Genomic DNA, 16469 nt, shown 5'->3' with positions numbered 1-16469 from the left:
TTAGGGTTAGGGTTAGGGTTAAGATTAGGGTTAGGGTTAAGATTAGGGTTAGGGTTAGGGTTAGGATTAGGGTTAGGGTTAGGGTTAAGATTAGGGTTGGGTTAGGTTTAGGGTTAGGGTTAGGGTTAAGATTAGGGTTAGGTTTAGCGTTAGGGTTAAGATTAGGGTTAGGGTTAGGGTTAAGATTAGGGTTAGGGTTAAGATTAGGGTTAGGGTTAGGGTTAAGATTAGGGTTAGGGTTAGGGTTAAGATTAGGGTTAGGGTTAGGGTTAGGATTAGGGTTAGGGTTAGGGTTAGGGTTAAGATTAGGGTTAGGGTTAAGATTAGGGTTAGGGTTAAGATTAGGGTTAGGGTTAGGGTTAAGATTAGGGTTAGGGTTAGGGTTAAGATTAGGGTTAGGGTTAGGATTAGGGTTAGGGTTAGGGTTAGGATTAGGGTTAGGTTTAAGATTAGGGTTAGGGTTAGGTTTAGGGTTAGGGTTAGGGTTAAGATTAGGGTTAGGGTTAAGATTAGGGTTAGGGTTAGGATTAGGGTTAGGGTTAGGATTGGGGTTAGGGTTAGGGTTAGGATTAGGGTTAGGGTTAGGGTTAGGATTAGGGTTAGGGTTAGGGTTGGGGTTAAGGTTAGGGTTAGGATTAGGGTTAGGGTTAGGATTAGGGTTAGGGTTAGGGTTAAGATTAGGGTTAGGATTAGGGTTAGGATTAGGGTTAGGGTTAGGGTTAAGATTAGGGTTAGGGTTAGGGTTAGGATTAGGGTTAGGGTTAGGGTTGGGGTTAAGGTTAGGGTTAGGATTAGGGTTAGGGTTAGGATTAGGGTTAGGGTTAGGGTTAAGATTAGGGTTAGGATTAGGGTTAGGATTAGGGTTAGGGTTAGGGTTAAGATTAGGGTTAGGGTTAGGGTTAGGATTAGGATTAGGATTAGGGTTAGGGTACAGAACCAGACTCAAGCAAACCGAACCAGAACTGAACCAGAACCAAACTCAAGCAACCAGAACCATAACCGAAGCAGAACCAAACTCAAGCAAAAGGGACCAGAACCGAACCAGAACCAAACTCAAGCAACCAGAACCAGAACCGAAGCAGAACCAAACTCAAGCAAACCGAACCAGAACCGAACCAGAACCAAACTCAAGCAACCAGAACCAGAACCGAAGCAGAACCAAACTCAAGCAAACCGAACCAGAACCGAACCAGAACCGAACCGAAGAAAACAGAACCAGAAACAAACTCATGCAAACAGAACCAGAACCAAACCAGAACCAAACTCAAGCAAACCGAACCAGAACCGAACCAGAACCAAACTCAAGCAAACCGAACCAGAACCGAAGCAGAACCAAACTCAAGCAATCCGAACCAGAACCGAACCAGAACCAGAACCGAATCAGAACCGAAGCAGAACCAAACTCAAGCAATCCGAACCAGAACCGAACCAGAACCAAACTCAAGCAATCCGAACCAGAACCGAACCAGAACCGAACCAGAACCGAACCAGAACCGAACCAGAACCGAACTGAACGAACCAGAACCGAACCAGAACCAGAACCGAACCAGAACCCAAGAAAACAGAACCAGAACCAGAACCCAAGAAAACAGAACCAGAACCAGAATCAAACTCAAGCAACCAGAACCAGAACTGAACCAGAACCAAACTCAAGCAAACAGAACCAGAACCAACTTAAGCAAACAGAACCAGAACCAAACCAGAACCAAACCCAAGCAAACAGAACCAGAACCAAACTCAAGCAAACATAACCAGAACCGAACCAGAACCAACCCAAGCAAACAGAACCAGAACCAGAACCAAACTCAAGCAAACAGAACCAGAACCGAACCAGAACCAACCCAAGCAAACAGAACCAGAACCAGAACCAAACTCAAGTAAACAGAACCAGAATACACACCACCATACACAGCCCCCCCTCCATTACCTGTATCCTATATCCTCACATGTGATTGGCCGCATGGCCGCCATGCTGACCAATCAAAACAAAGTTCTGCTGTGAGCAGAGCTGGGGCTGAGCACTGTGAGGGCTAAGCAGCGAAAGGAAAAAACTGGGATCCGGCTCTCTCTCGATGCGAGCCGGCTCTTCCGATTCACTATAAAGCATCGGCTCTCAGAGCCGCAACTTTTGATCATGACACATCACTACTAGCAAGGACCACGCCACACAAGGATATGAGTTTAAACATTTCATGAATTATTTGTGCGTAGTGTAGCCCAGCAGAAAGAGACTCAGGATGAGGGTTCTGTCTCAGCGTTATCCTGCAAGAACTGATCTTGACCCAGGCTGTACCTGGAAGTAGACCAGGGCATAGAAGAAGCGAGGACATGTTGAGTAGAAGGGGATAAGGAAAATGGTTAATTGAAGTAGAGTAAGGTGAGGGAGGGTGGCTTGAAGAATCACGGACAAATGGTCGTAATAGGCTGGTTACGTTTAAGTAGGCTTATCAGGTAATTGAGGGTGTGGTCCTGCTCCCCAATTTAAGTGAACACCTTAACTTAATTTAACATTGAGAGAACTTGATGAAATCAGTCTCCTTCTTTGAACAGTCTCATAAAAATCAGCATGTATCTTTCAAATCTTGAAAGTTGGAGTTGTATCAAAGCTTCAAACAGCACTTTCAGACCTAATCAGCTGATCTTAAACAATGTGTCGCATAAGTAGGAATGCAAAATATTGCATAAGGAAAAAGCTTTTTGATGGTAAGGTAAAGCAGTTCAATTATAAAAATGATATACTTTAAATGGCTGGGTGCTGTTCTTCTTCAAATTTTAATATGTCACCAAACAAACTGAGTGGTGCAGTGGCAGCAAACTCAGAGACACCCAGCCCACGCCCAGCTCTTAAAATGCTCAAGCTCCCTCTCCCTAATCCTGTGATTGTGAATGTCTCCACCTTCTCCTGTCAAGGAAGCTTCAGCCAAGAGAGAAAGTACACTTCTCAAGCTTAAACTGGACTTAAATCAACTCTTTATTTTATGGACTTGTACTTATATAGCACCTTTCAAATCTTTCAGACAACTCAAAGGGCTTTAACACAACTTATTACAGTCACCCATTCACACCAAAGTCATACACTGATGTCAGAGGATGCCACAGGGACTGTCAGCATTTGGCATGTTTCTGATCCAGGGACATGACTCCACCACTGAGCCACAGCTACCTCACAGGGTGGCAAAGTGTCCACCTGATAAATGTGATGATCAGAAGTGCAGCCAGGGTGCTGTACCTGTGCTGTAGGTGGCAGTATGCACCTTAATGTTGGCTTACAATCTGCTGATAAACTTAAAGAAGAAGAAGGAGAAGCTTCACCCACCATATGTTCAACAGTTACCATTTTAAGACTTTTTTGCTGACAGAATCAAGATCATTTTGACATTTCAACCAGGCCCCTGCAACTTGCAACTTGGAAAGCCAGTCCATATTCGGTAAGTATGTAGGTGTGGTCACTGTTCATGATCTGAACGCAACCCAGGAAAACAAGAGCACATAACTGTGTTTCTCTGTGGTGTGTCATCATTGTGTTGACGCAGGTAAGACTGATGATCCACGGAAATACGAGACCACCTTTCACAAACTCAGCAGGGAAATTGAGTGATCCAAGACGGCATTCTGTAATAAATCCTCTCTGTTAATAGCAGCTAGATGTTTCTTTGAAAGGCTTGAGTCACCGCTGTTGTCAGTAGTAGTAGTAGCTGAGTCAGGAGAACTTGGCTCCTGTGTTTTATTATGACCCAGCATCTCAGAGATCCACATGTCTCCCAGGGTGTCTCTTACAGGCTGTTTCTGTGAGCAAAACAAGGGAAAAAGGACAATCTGTTTTGGCCAGCATGAGTAATGAAACCACAATACTTCTCCCTCGCACGAAAGGAGCATGAGAGAGAAGCCATAGAAATTAAAATATTCTGTTTCTTTCCTTTTTTTAAATTCCCAAAATGTTGTCTTGCACATAAAAACCTGATTTCCACCAGTGATTTATGACAGTGTTAAATTTGCTTGGGGCTTTATCTGTGGCCATTAACATGCTTGGAGGTCAAAATTTCTGAATGGATTGTCACTGGCTTAGTGGGTGGCGTGGCTGCACACGAAATGAGTCACACTTAAACATGGTTGTTTTTTGTTTTACTCTGATAATAAATGGTCAAATTCTGGAAAAATCGGTTTGGCTGCTTCGCCGATGACAGCCACAGACCACATAATAGAGTTATCAGGCGTAGGGAGCTGTGAATGATGAAGATTTATGAGGGCTGTGTGGATATCTCCGAGATGTCCCCCATGGCTCCCACATTTCCTGTCATGTCCAGAAACTAAGACACCCTCCGTAACCTCCACATGAGAGTTCATTCCCATCACTGCCACCTCTCCTACTGTGTCCTCTGCTGCTAACTCCCCCATTACCTCCCCTCCCCCCCTAACTCTGATAGCTATAGAGATTTAGATGCACCTTTCCAAAGCCGCTCTCTATCATACTTGCGCTGCACTGTCATTTTGAATTATATCCAGTGTGGAAAAACACAGGCTGAAGCACATGCTGATTGAGGAAAAACAAGTGCTGGCTGAGTCTGGCTGCAGGGAAGGAGGGGAAAATGTATTTTTTGCAAGTCACTGTAAGTGTGCAGCTGGCAATGTTAGGATAAGTTATCGTCCTGACACTGATTGTCTTCTTCTTCCCTCACATCTTATTCTTAATTGTTCACACACTGAAACACTGGCGTGGTAAGTGCTTAAAGGTTTGTGTTCCAGCTGTGTCAGTGTGAAATATGACTGCACAAACCAACATTTCCTGAAAAACAGGGGGGATTTGGACATGTTCTGTATTCGCCAAACCATAAAACGCATAAACAAGATTAAGTGTCAGGGAAGTGGACACAGTGTACCGAGATTCATGGTTCTTTTAACACTTTAACAAACTATTTTACAGGTCACGCTGACTTGAACAGCACAATATAAAATAAAAAACACAACAACAGGATGCAGACTGCAGTTCCCTCAATTGCAACAAGTGTCAGTAGTAACTGATTCTGATTCTCAGAGAACTATCTATTGTAACTTTTAAAGGCCCACTATGCAACTTTTAAAGTCAATATCCAGTAGATGTCACACTTGAGCACAAGCCTCTCGGACCAAAACTAAAGTCCTCTTTGGCTTTATCTCCTCTCTCTTAGCATGCCTCCAGCTCCTCCATTCGCTAGCTGTTAAGAGATGGAGAAAGCGGCCAAGAAAGGCAGACTAATATCAGATTACAAGCTCCAGCAAATGATGCCAAGTGATGAGGTAAGTGCACATTTTCTTTTGTCAATTGTTATATCTTTTTTTTTTTCCACTGCTAATAGGCTTATTGAGAAATGATTCAACTTTGCATGGAGCTATTTCTTTGTTGAATCTAATCCCTGTTATATAAATAAAATAGGATAGCTAGCATAAAGTACGACATGTTTTAAGAGAGGGCTGCTTTCAAACAACTTTGACTTAAGTAATTATGTATGTTAGTTGTGTGTGTTGACTATTTGATAGTCACTAAGTACTGGTCTAAATCTTAATCTTAATTGAAATAATAATCCATAAATGACAATTTCCGTTACATTAATTTATCATCCATTCTTTGTCGTTGACTTCAACATCCACACAGATACTGAACACTTCAACACCCTTAATATGTAGAAAACAAGCTGCAGGGATGATCTTGACCTCAATGTCCAGTCTAGTGTTTTGAAGGTCACGAAATCTCCTCAATCTGCACTTCATCTGTCCAAACGCTTGTTTCACCACCACCCTTCCATGACTAATGCTTGTCCTCTTGAGTCAGCGCCTCGTTGTCTCGTTATGTTGTTAAATAAAGGGATAGTCACTTGATATATATGCATCATCACCTAAAGATGATAGTCCTCCATCAGCTGTTGCCACTTTTCCACGAAAGGGGGAGGCCCTTCACAGGCGGGAATCGTGCACTTTTCCCGAAGCTCCGACAGAAATATCTACCATTCACGATTCCTTGTAATGGCATTAAAATAAAACTGCTTCTTATTTAGATAGTGTCTTTACTAACTTTGGGCTGTTGGAATTTAATGTGGCACTCATTAATTGATCCTAGAAAGTCTCTTCTGTCATTGAGCAAACCACATCCAGCATCTCTATAGCAACATTGTGAGCTGCACCTTGAGAAATATTACATTTCTAAGAAATTTTACAAATGAGATCTGGTTTCCCATGAACCAGACAAAGTTGCAGGCTTTCTGGACAGCAGTAGGTTTGGGTTGACCTCCATGGTGGTGTTTATCAGAGAGCCCAAAGGCTTTAAACTTGTTAACAAAGATGTCAAACTGCTCCCTGTCAAATCTTGGATGGCTTTGGAATGTATGGCCTCTCATGGTAGGTAGGCGAGTCCACTTTGGGCCAGTTTTCAAGATTGGGTGAGTCGGATGCTAGAAGTTGTAAGATACCAATTCTGACCGAACACACACACACACACACACACACACACACACACACACAAGCAATTAATAAACATTTAAACTGTAGCTATTTTAACTATCATCTTACAAACTGCAACATAAATACGATGCGTTATTATCATAACTGAGAAGGTTCGCAGTTAGAGGAACTAAAGGCTGATTTATACTTCTGCGTCGAATCGACGGCGTAGCCTACGCCGTAGGTCCGCGTAGCTCCCGTACCTACGCAGAGGCCTACGCACGTAGCTGACGTGCACCTCCTCCAAAATGTAACTACGCGTAGAGCCGACGCGGACCGCAAGCTCTGTGATTGGTCCGCTCGACGGCTTTGGCTTTCCCGCATTCACAGCACTTCCGGGATCCCGGACATCGGCCGTGTATTTCATCTCCTCCTCTCTATTCTTCATGTAATCATGTCTGTATGATAAACAGCAACATGTATCAGCTGTAGATTAACTTAACACGCTCTGAATCGATGTGGAAAAGTAAACAGAGATCGTAGCAGGACCGGAAGCAGGCGACCGGCTATCAGAGAGACCACACTGCCCTCAAGCGTTTCGGAGGAGAATTGCTGCGCGACACGGACACATCGACGCAGAAGTATGTGGGGCTCATGTCCGCGTCAGCCCCTGCTGCGTAGGGGCGATGCAGAAGTATCAATCAGCCTTAAGTTAACTAACGTTAGCTAGAGCGCAGCTTGTACCACAGTTTAATTTACGTTAGCTACGTATGACCAAAAGTAGCATTGGCAAGTGTTCATCTCAACCATTGCCTTTCTTGTCTTGTCTTTTCCTCCTCCGTGTGGCATTTCAGCACATAGAAAAAGTTTAATTTTCATTTCCATATAGATTGCCAGATAGAGAGCAACTGATATTTTGGCGTCCATGCTGTTGATGCTTAGCAAGGGGGTTCCCATTCAGCAACACTTCATGCATTTGTGACACTAATTTACGAATTCCATTTAAAGGCAGCCAAGTCCAAAAAGCTCCGTAAGATATCATGAGGAGGCTTCCACCACTGGACTGTAATCCTTTTTACTGTAGTCAGGCATGCCAGCTAGACTCTGCATGTTTTGTCCGTGACTTCATGAGAGTCATCATTTAAAAGATTTATAGCAGGGTCTATTGGGAAGTGTATCCCTGCTAGCTTTGTAATGATTTCATTAACTCTCATCCACAAACTTAAAATCCCCAGATATTCCCATACACCATGTATGAAAGAGTCAGCTGTTCCTTGAAGGCAAAATACACAATACAGGTTGTGAAAGCTCTCCTCTACATCCTTAGACTTCTATCTCATTTGAGCTCATGGGTGTCTTACCTTCAAAGCTTTTTTTTTTAGGATGACAGGAGAATGTGAACTGAGCCTCCATTGTGCTCTTACCTATATTCCATAGAAAAATGAAGGCATGTCTTTATCTTGCTGTCATCCAGTCAGGGAACTATTCTCATTTTGCGTTGTGCAGTTTTCCCGCCTTAGAAGTTACATCAAAGCTTCTCTATCAGCCTTGTGATTTTCTCTCTTCTTTAAGCAGCAGAACCACCACTCAGCATGATGGTTGCTTTTTGAAGACAAACCAGTAAACACAATACAGTTTGTTTCCTCAAATTTAAAAAAAGGTTTATGGGGAAATATATTTTTACTGGAGGCAGGTTCTTCGTACGCTCATCCACTCCTTTGCCACGTTTTAACTGTGTCCTTGTCTGCCTCTGGTCCCTGCTGTGAGACTTGTCCATCTCATAGGACACGGTTTTAGCTAAATTCCTGGTTGCGTGGCTTGTCACTGGCTGAAACAGTGAGACGTCAAGGCCAGCAGTCCTTGAATGAAGGAGAGTGAGGGGGAACATGTGCCCAAGAGATTGTGAGCTTGAAGAAGATGGATGAGGTGAGAATTCCATTTCATTAAGAACCTGGAGAGAAAAGCAGTTTGGTGTTTTTTTGACTCTACAGACTCAATTTTCTGTCTAATGTGAATTCTTTACCGTATCTGCTGGTAGTGAACATTTACATCAAAAGCAATTCCATTAGATCAGTCGACTGCCACTGACATGTTTTCTAGTCTTGGAGGTGGTCGGCTGGTATTTGTGATGACTGCGGTTTCAGGCAACAATTCAACACTGAGGAATTCACTCTCCTCATTCATTTGCATCGTATCATGGCCAGATGATACAACTTTAAGACCTGTTTATTTAATTTCAACCTCTCATAGCCGTTCAAATTAGCTTAACATAGCAGCAGAAAACAAGTGACGCACTATTTCCTGTTTAGTTCAATACAAAATGTGTAAAATTGTGTTGAAATTCGATTGAGCTTAGGTTACAGCGTGTTTAATGAAATAACATTTCCTGGCTGATAGTCACTGCTTTGGGTCTTTCCAGGTCATCTGGCAACACCATAGAGACGACAAGAGAACTTATATCCAGACAGACATAGAGGTTGTAATAATCTTTTCATAACTTGCAAATGAAAGTGACATTTTATGACAGAACTTAGAAACAGCAGCATAAATCTGACCATATGCAGCTCTCAGATCCCGCATAAGTTATGTCCCCTTTCCCAGTCAGTCAGTTTCTGTGTCTATGCTGGATGACTGCTCCTGGCTGGACATCTGCACCTATCTCTTTTTCCGTGTCTGTGCTACTTCACCTGTCTTTTTCTCTGTGCATGCTACTGTGCTTGTCTTTCTGATTCCACTTCAGGCTTGTATTTCTTTTTGACACAAAACACACTACTGTCAAACTTATTGTAAACTTTAATAGGGAAGACAGTTTGGAATTTGAGTTAAGATTAAAATATGTTTATTATTTATATGGTAACTATTTACATACAAGTTTATGTAAGTTATTATTTGTGTATGTATGTTGTTATAATTATTTCTACAGTGTCATCTAGTTGGGACCAAACGTGTTGAATGTACTTCTGTGGTTCTAATTACATTTACCTGGAGCTCGGTCATCCTGGCCTCTCATTGGTTGGTTCTAAAACATGTGATAGAGTGACAAGGAGGTGTGTTGTTATGCCTATCCGGTGTGCTAAAAAGTAAAGTGCTTCAAGAAAGTTATCCGTCTCCATCCTGCTGTTTCTTATTAATAGAGTGATCCAACTATCACCCATCAAACCCTCACGTTACATTATCATTTTTTAACTGATCTTAGTTTCAATCATAGAGTACATGATTGAACTTGTAATGTGTGTTTTAACGTGGTTTATGGTGTATTACCACTATTTTTGATTAATAATTAATTGGATATGAAAGCCAAAGAGATCTTTACCTACTTCATTCCATTAAAGGTAACGTTAGAAAAGGTAAGCAGGATGACTGCAGGAATATTGACATATTTTTCCTCACTTAGCTTGCTATTGCAGTTTCATACCTTTGTGACTATCCACTGATATATCTACTGGGAGATGGACTCACCAGCTCTGCTGTTATTGTCTGGATTGTAGGACAGGATCTTGTTCCAATTTTCCCTGTCAGGGACAGGTTGGGGCCCAGTAGCTCCTCAGGCTGCTCTCACATGCACCCAGAAACAGCCGGATTCCACCAGTCCGATCCGTCACAGCATAGGATCTGATAGGTTTCTATTCTAGTCAATGTGTTAACGTCCACTGGATCTGCTCTGTCCAAGCTGCCGGATCAGATATGCAGCCAGAACGCAACAGAGCGGATCCAGTGGAAGTTAACACATAAACTAGAATGGCAACCTAAAAGCTCCAGTGCCGTGATAGAGTAGAGATGGACCGGACACGGATTTGGTGGAATTAAGCCACAACATTTTTAATAGTGTCAACAGGCAAAGTTGAAATGTGCTGGACTCCTTCCCAGGCATTGATTTTGCTCTTCAGAATTCATTATCGTTTTATTGGCTTCCCACCAACCACAACGATGTCTTTAATACAGCTAGACGATTAGTAAGAAAGCCTGGTAATAATTATCATCATATGCAAAACTCAATTATACAATTTGGTTATGCTATAGCTTTAGTTTAAGGTTTAAAAAACAACTTACCTTATTCTATCCCAGTAGCAACCCTACATTTAAATTGTGAACTAATTAAAGTCCCAATCAGTTGACCTTGTGAATGTTAATTGAGTTGTTCTGCTCAAATTCAACTACACACACAGAACCGCTTTACACCTTTGCTCATTTTCCTCTGAATAACGGGCACTGCTAACAAAAGAATCCATTATGCCATTAATCACAGACTAAAAATAAAACTTAACACTAGCACAACTGTTCATGATGGAGAAGGTGACCAACACAGTGACTCTCTGGAGGTTCCAGCTCGAGATGTTGAAAACAGCTTAATCATTTCCTACACTGTGAGTGTGTGTGCACGCATGTGTGTGTGTAAATGGCTACACAATGCATGTGCAGTGAATGTACTACAGAGAGCCGGGCTGAAGAGCAAGACCATCACTCATGGCCCGGCCTGTTTGAGTGTGGACAATGGAACAAGTGCTGATTGTACCTTCAGTTATAAATACATGTACATTATTTCTGTACGATGATTTAAAAAGGAGATCCATGAGACACCCACACTCTCTTCTCACGCAGGATGCAGGCGGAGTATGTATCAGATACTTGTTTTCGGTACGTTGAGCTGAGATCACGCATTTGGCTCAAACATTTCATACTGCTTGACGCCAAATTGCATTGTGCATTTACACAAAGATAAATACCACAGTCAGTTATTTCCCTGATTTTGTTTCTCAGGCTCTTATTACACACGTGCATTTTGCAAACATCATTCTTGTCATCTAAAATAAACAACAACAGCATTGTAAGCCGTTACTCCATGTTATTGTGTGCCAGGGCAGCAACGTCGTCCACTGACCCCTCATGAACCTCACTCAGTATTGTTTAGCTGCAGTGTTGAGCCAGACGTCTTATTGTTGTTGCTTTCTGGGTTTCTCTCACGCTCGCCCTGTCACTGCGGAGGGTCTTTCCAACACCACTCAGCAGCTGACCTCACACGGCGAACTCCAGCTTTGTTATGAAGCATTATTTTCCCTGAACATCTTTGTATACATCGCGGGGTCTGCTCCAATGTATGTGTACGAGTGAGCTCTTCTCAGCACAGGCCGGACTCGTGTGTATGTTCTGTCTCTGGTTGGAGTACTCGCGTTGAGGGCTCAGGAAAGCAAGTTGAAGAAAACTGGACCGAGCTCAGAATCAGCGAGCGAAGCAAACACAAGTCCAAGACTTCAAGTGGAAACTATTCCAGACTAAAGTCCCATCTGCTTTCACTTTAGAGTCTGACTCCTAAACTAAATAAAGATCCCTCATGAACACTTTTATTGCCCTTCTCTTTCGATCCATCCTTCTCTCTGGCCTAAGTCCTCTCTCTATATCTCCTTTCCTCGGCATAGATACTCTTTATTGTGTCTTTGTGGGAGCTTCACAGAAAGTTGACTCTAGTGTAAGTGGGCTATACTGTATTTATTCCTCCTCCTTCTGTCTCTCTCTGGCTGCAAATAAAACTGTCCCGTGATGCGATGAGTTAAAATGTCCCCTGTAAGCACAAGATCTGATCTCTCCTCTCACACTTGGCCTTTTTTTTATTCACGTGTACTGAATGTTTACATTTTTTTTAACATCTTCTGTATCCACATCCTTGTTGAATGTTTGTGTTTTGTTTGGAATTAAGATAATAACTTGATGGTTGCCTGATGAATGTGAACAGAGTTTTTCCACATCTTTCTCAGGTAATCAATCGTACCTTATGATATAGATTAAGATTTTCCATTAGCTTGTAGCATCTTAGTTGTCCCAAAAATAATTTTTATTCCAGTTAGTTTTATATCTTACTTTCCTGTAAATTTGACTCACCCCTTCACTACTTCATTTATTTATTTATTGCACATATAAAAGGACAAAACAAAACATTGCATGTTCAATAACACAAGCCAAGATATAACAGATAAAATTCAATAATAAAATGAACCACTAACATGTTATGTGCAGGAGAAGCCAAAAAAAACCCTAAGAGGCTTGTCAAGTGGCCCTCCATAGAAAATAATCAACACAAAGACAAAGTATCAGTGTAGAAACAGAATATCTACATACAAAACAAAAAAAGATTAATAAGAGGGATTAATATTTAAAACAATGATCAAAAGAAAAGAAGGGAAAGTTAAAACAAACAAAACAAACTCTCCATGCAGTTGCGGTAATGGCATGAATGAGGGGAACATTGACACTGGCTAAATACCAGAAGAAGACATTGGGATGTCAGACAGTGGTGAAAAGGAGGTAGAAATTTGCTACCCACTCTTAAAACAAAGAAGAGTACAAGCTGTTGCAACTCTGAGACCGGCTGAGACTAGAGGAAAGATGGAGGATGCACTCAAGTCTGTAGAGAGAGTGTCACCCACCTGTGATGGTGGACTTAATGTGTCACAGAGTCCTATGTGATAGTTACAGCTAGTTTACTGAAAACAAGGGGAAATGCTCTTTTGTGTTATAAACGAGTATGATGTATGAGACTTAAAGTGGAGCTTGCATGACAGAAGTTTTACTGAGGACTACAGAGGAATGGATGCTGACTGAAACTATCAGGCTGTAATTATTCACGTCACCTGTTCCAGGTAGAGTCACGCAGGTTAACATTAAAATAGATGTCTGTGAAGGTTCTCGGTCATCCAGGTCATGGTAATCCAAAGCTTGATCCGTAAGGCAACTGGACTGGTAGAAATTCTTAAACAAGAACAAGTTTCAAGAATTTCTACCAGTCCAGTTGCCTTACGGATCAAGCTTTGGATTAAAATAGATATATGTTTTAAAGTTTGAACATAAAAGGTGAAGTATAAAGACACAAGCTGGTTGTGTTTGTGTTTTAATGAATAGTTATTTAGGTATCATGATATATCGTTACATCATTCTTTTCAAAATATATCAATAATCACAGTATTGTGATATTATCTTTATTGTGGGCCAAGTATCATATCATGAGTCACCCAGCAATTCCCATCCTTAATGTGTATGATAAATCACAGACAGAACAACTCCTATCTGAGCGAAGACTAAATGTTTAGAGCTTGCCCTGGTGACTGGCTGCAGTTTAGGTCTCAAAGCCTGCATCCTTCATTATAACAGATGGAACATGGATCAAACTTGTTTATTAGAGCAGGGGTTCCCAAACTTTACCATGCCAAGGCCCCCCAAAACAGCATTAGCTTCTGGCCAGGGACTCCCTTTGCAAACCCACAGACAATGCTTCAAAATATGTAAAGAAACATCAACTTTTAGAATGTGTTTTCTTAAATTTATAAACTTTTCAATAATTATTACATTTGTTTAGCATTGGAAATTATTAACAAAAGTGTTGCAAAAAAACCCCCAAATAATTAGATTCTATTTTTTTTCCCTTCCCTCCAATTTTCCCTGGCGGCCCCCAATTTGAAACCCACTGGATTAGAGTATTAAAAATTTGAAAAATATCCTTTTAAGGAACATTTAAAAGAAATAAATGTTTAATATGATCAAGGCTGCTATTGCAACAGATGTGCTCTTTTTTTGTTGTTGTTTTTTTTTATTTTCCTTTTGGGGGGTGGGGGATTAGCTTTTATTTTTAGTTTTGCTCTTTTTTTGTTAAGTCTGTATTTTCTGTTTGTAAAAGTAATACATATATTTTCCCCCAAAAAAAAGAAATAAATGTGTGGTTGATTCAGCTATTAATCAAGAGTTAACTATGGACAATAATGTGATTAAACGCTGTTTAAAAAATGAATCCCTAAGCTCTGATTTAACCATAGACTGTATAAATAATGGACGTAGTATCCATGACGTCACCCTTCTGTTCCTGAGCGCTGTTTTAAGGCCAGTAGTCGGTGGGAGCCACATTGGTAATGCAGAACTCAACCAGTCAAAGTGTGATGTAAAGAGGCGGGCTTTGAGCCTCCTTATCAGCAGCTATGTGTTCCCGCCTGTCAGTCAAGTCAGTCATGTCCTTATTTGGGCAAAAAATCTGAATCTTAATACCTTCTAGAAAAAACATGTTTATTAATGCTGCAAAGATCGTCTTTTTTGAATGGGTGTGTATGTGGTTTCAGGTGTTCCTGCAGCCAGCCTCAAGCGGATTCTCAATGAATTGCAGTTTATAACACTCCCGTATGGGCTTCATATTTTGAGACCGTAGGTTGCCACTTGGTTTAAACACAAATCTTTCCAACATTCAACATTAACGGCCCCTGATTACCCTTAAATTATTAACAACATAACTGCACAGCTGTGTTTCACCACCATGACTTAATCTGTATCACACATTATCACATTTCATTTCACCTTTGACTTCATCTTATAGGCCCGGAATGCAAGTTTCGAATGTTGTCTCAATTGGGTTGAATATTTTGGCTCCAAAGTGTGGAGTAGCTCTCCAAAGCCCTCCTTTTTGACAACACTGTAAGGCCTCGTGTCTTTACAAATAAAAAAATAAATGGCAGATGTTACACTCATTGCTTGTTTGGAGTTGTAGTTCAGCTTTGTGGAACACCCCAGAATGGGTACACTTGAGTGGATGTGAGTGGATCTGAAATGAGAGGAAATCTGCTCATTATGTATAAAAGTTGCAGTTTATTGGTTGCTTTAATATTGTTGCACTTTCACCATTTGTACTTGTGAATTTTCATTGAGCTATTAGCTCTCTTTCCAAATGCTGAACACTCATTCTTGAATGTGATACCCGCAAAGAGATATCCTCACAGACAGATTGACGACTTTTTTTGTTCAACATCTAACAAAGAGAGAATGTCTTCCAAGACTACGTAATGATTTTCCATCCCTTCATTTAAATGCCTTGAAGATCATCATTTGATAGAGTATTATCCTCCTCACTGTTGCCTAAGTTGCATCATATAAAAGCTTGTCTCTGGGGCATAGACAGCATTAATTAAAGACATATTTGTTTTAAACTTTTGTGCACTTTCAAGCCGCATAAACCACCGCAGAGTAGCACAGCAGCATTAAATATTCCAATCAATTCCACAAACAGAATAGTTGAGTGCAGTCTGAGCTCATACGGCCCTAACATAATGAATAGCTGCTGCACTTAGCCGAGGCAGCCCCACTGAGTCAACACCACAACGCTGAGTCCCATTAAGTTCCCGATAATAAAAAGCGCCGAAGCTCTGGAGGTAGACCAAGAGCCGTTTGAATCCATGTTTAAGTGTTTGTGTGTTCAAAGTCAACCGAGGGAGCTCCTGCACTGTGAATCACATCCATCTGCTAATGTCATTCCAGCCTGCCGCCTCTCCCTGCATGGTATGGTTTTTGTTGTCACACTCTGAAGCCAATGCAATCTCTGGGCTGACTCGCAGGCATGCGCTGTAGCCTGCAGCCACTGTAGGCTGCGTTTTTGTTTGTCTATGCAAACATTGTTCATTTTTTGATGTGAGGTTTGTTTTAGTCTTGAGTAACAGACAAAAAAGTTAGAGACTGGAGACACATCAGACTTCTGCATCCAAAGGAAATTTATATAATGATGGAAACACTTATAAAGTCCACAAGGATTTGAAGAGGCATCTGCCGAACAAAGAGAAGATGATGCAATTTTGGCTCAATGCATATTCTGCAGAGACTTGTCCTTTATACTCGTGTGGAGGCAATTCTGCATATTTGCTAATATGCAGTCTAAGGTCAGGAGGGGCAGACTGCACTCAGAGCGATTCTGCCCACTTGCTTCTTCTGACCTCACGGTGCTGGAGACATCGACAGGCCTGCCTCCCGTCTAATTCTCCCCATGGGACTCTAACCAGCTACGCAGGGAGCATGAATAAGTCATGAAGTAATCTTTGTTGTCTGAGATAACGCTCCTCTTTCTGATTGCTGTCCCTTTCTTTCCCTCTTCTCTGTGCTTATTGAGATTCAGAAAGAGAGCCTTACTTTATGGGAAACTAGTCCATGCATGGATCTCTGGTTCAGGTGCTGCTCTCTTTTACAAGATTCGTCCTTCTCCTCTGCGTGTCCTTTGGGTCCTCTTGTAGTGAAGAGAGCAATTTATGCATATTGATTAACTT

At 41.5% G+C, this 16469-nt stretch overlaps 1 long non-coding RNA gene across 6 annotated transcripts in view; it reads left to right on the top strand.

The window, feature by feature from the left end:
• Positions 1 to 3245: 3245 nt before the first annotated feature.
• The window catches only part of LOC117812308, a 31954-nt gene continuing 18730 nt past the window's right edge, over positions 3246 to 16469 (top strand). For 5 of the 6 annotated variants that reach the window (XR_004631191.1, XR_004631192.1, XR_004631189.1 and 2 more), the window contains exons 1-2: positions 3246 to 3428; positions 5166 to 5274. This is a non-coding gene — a long non-coding RNA (uncharacterized LOC117812308). The remainder of the gene's footprint in view (positions 3429 to 5165; positions 5275 to 16469) is intronic. The other variant, XR_004631187.1, reaches the window with a different exon arrangement.

The sequence above is a fragment of the Notolabrus celidotus genome, chromosome 5 (assembly GCF_009762535.1).
Source record: "Notolabrus celidotus isolate fNotCel1 chromosome 5, fNotCel1.pri, whole genome shotgun sequence".
In the NCBI taxonomy this organism is placed as follows: Eukaryota; Metazoa; Chordata; class Actinopteri; order Labriformes; family Labridae; genus Notolabrus; species Notolabrus celidotus.
Note: the sequence above shows the minus strand (reverse complement) of the source record. Positions and strands in the feature narration are given on the sequence as shown.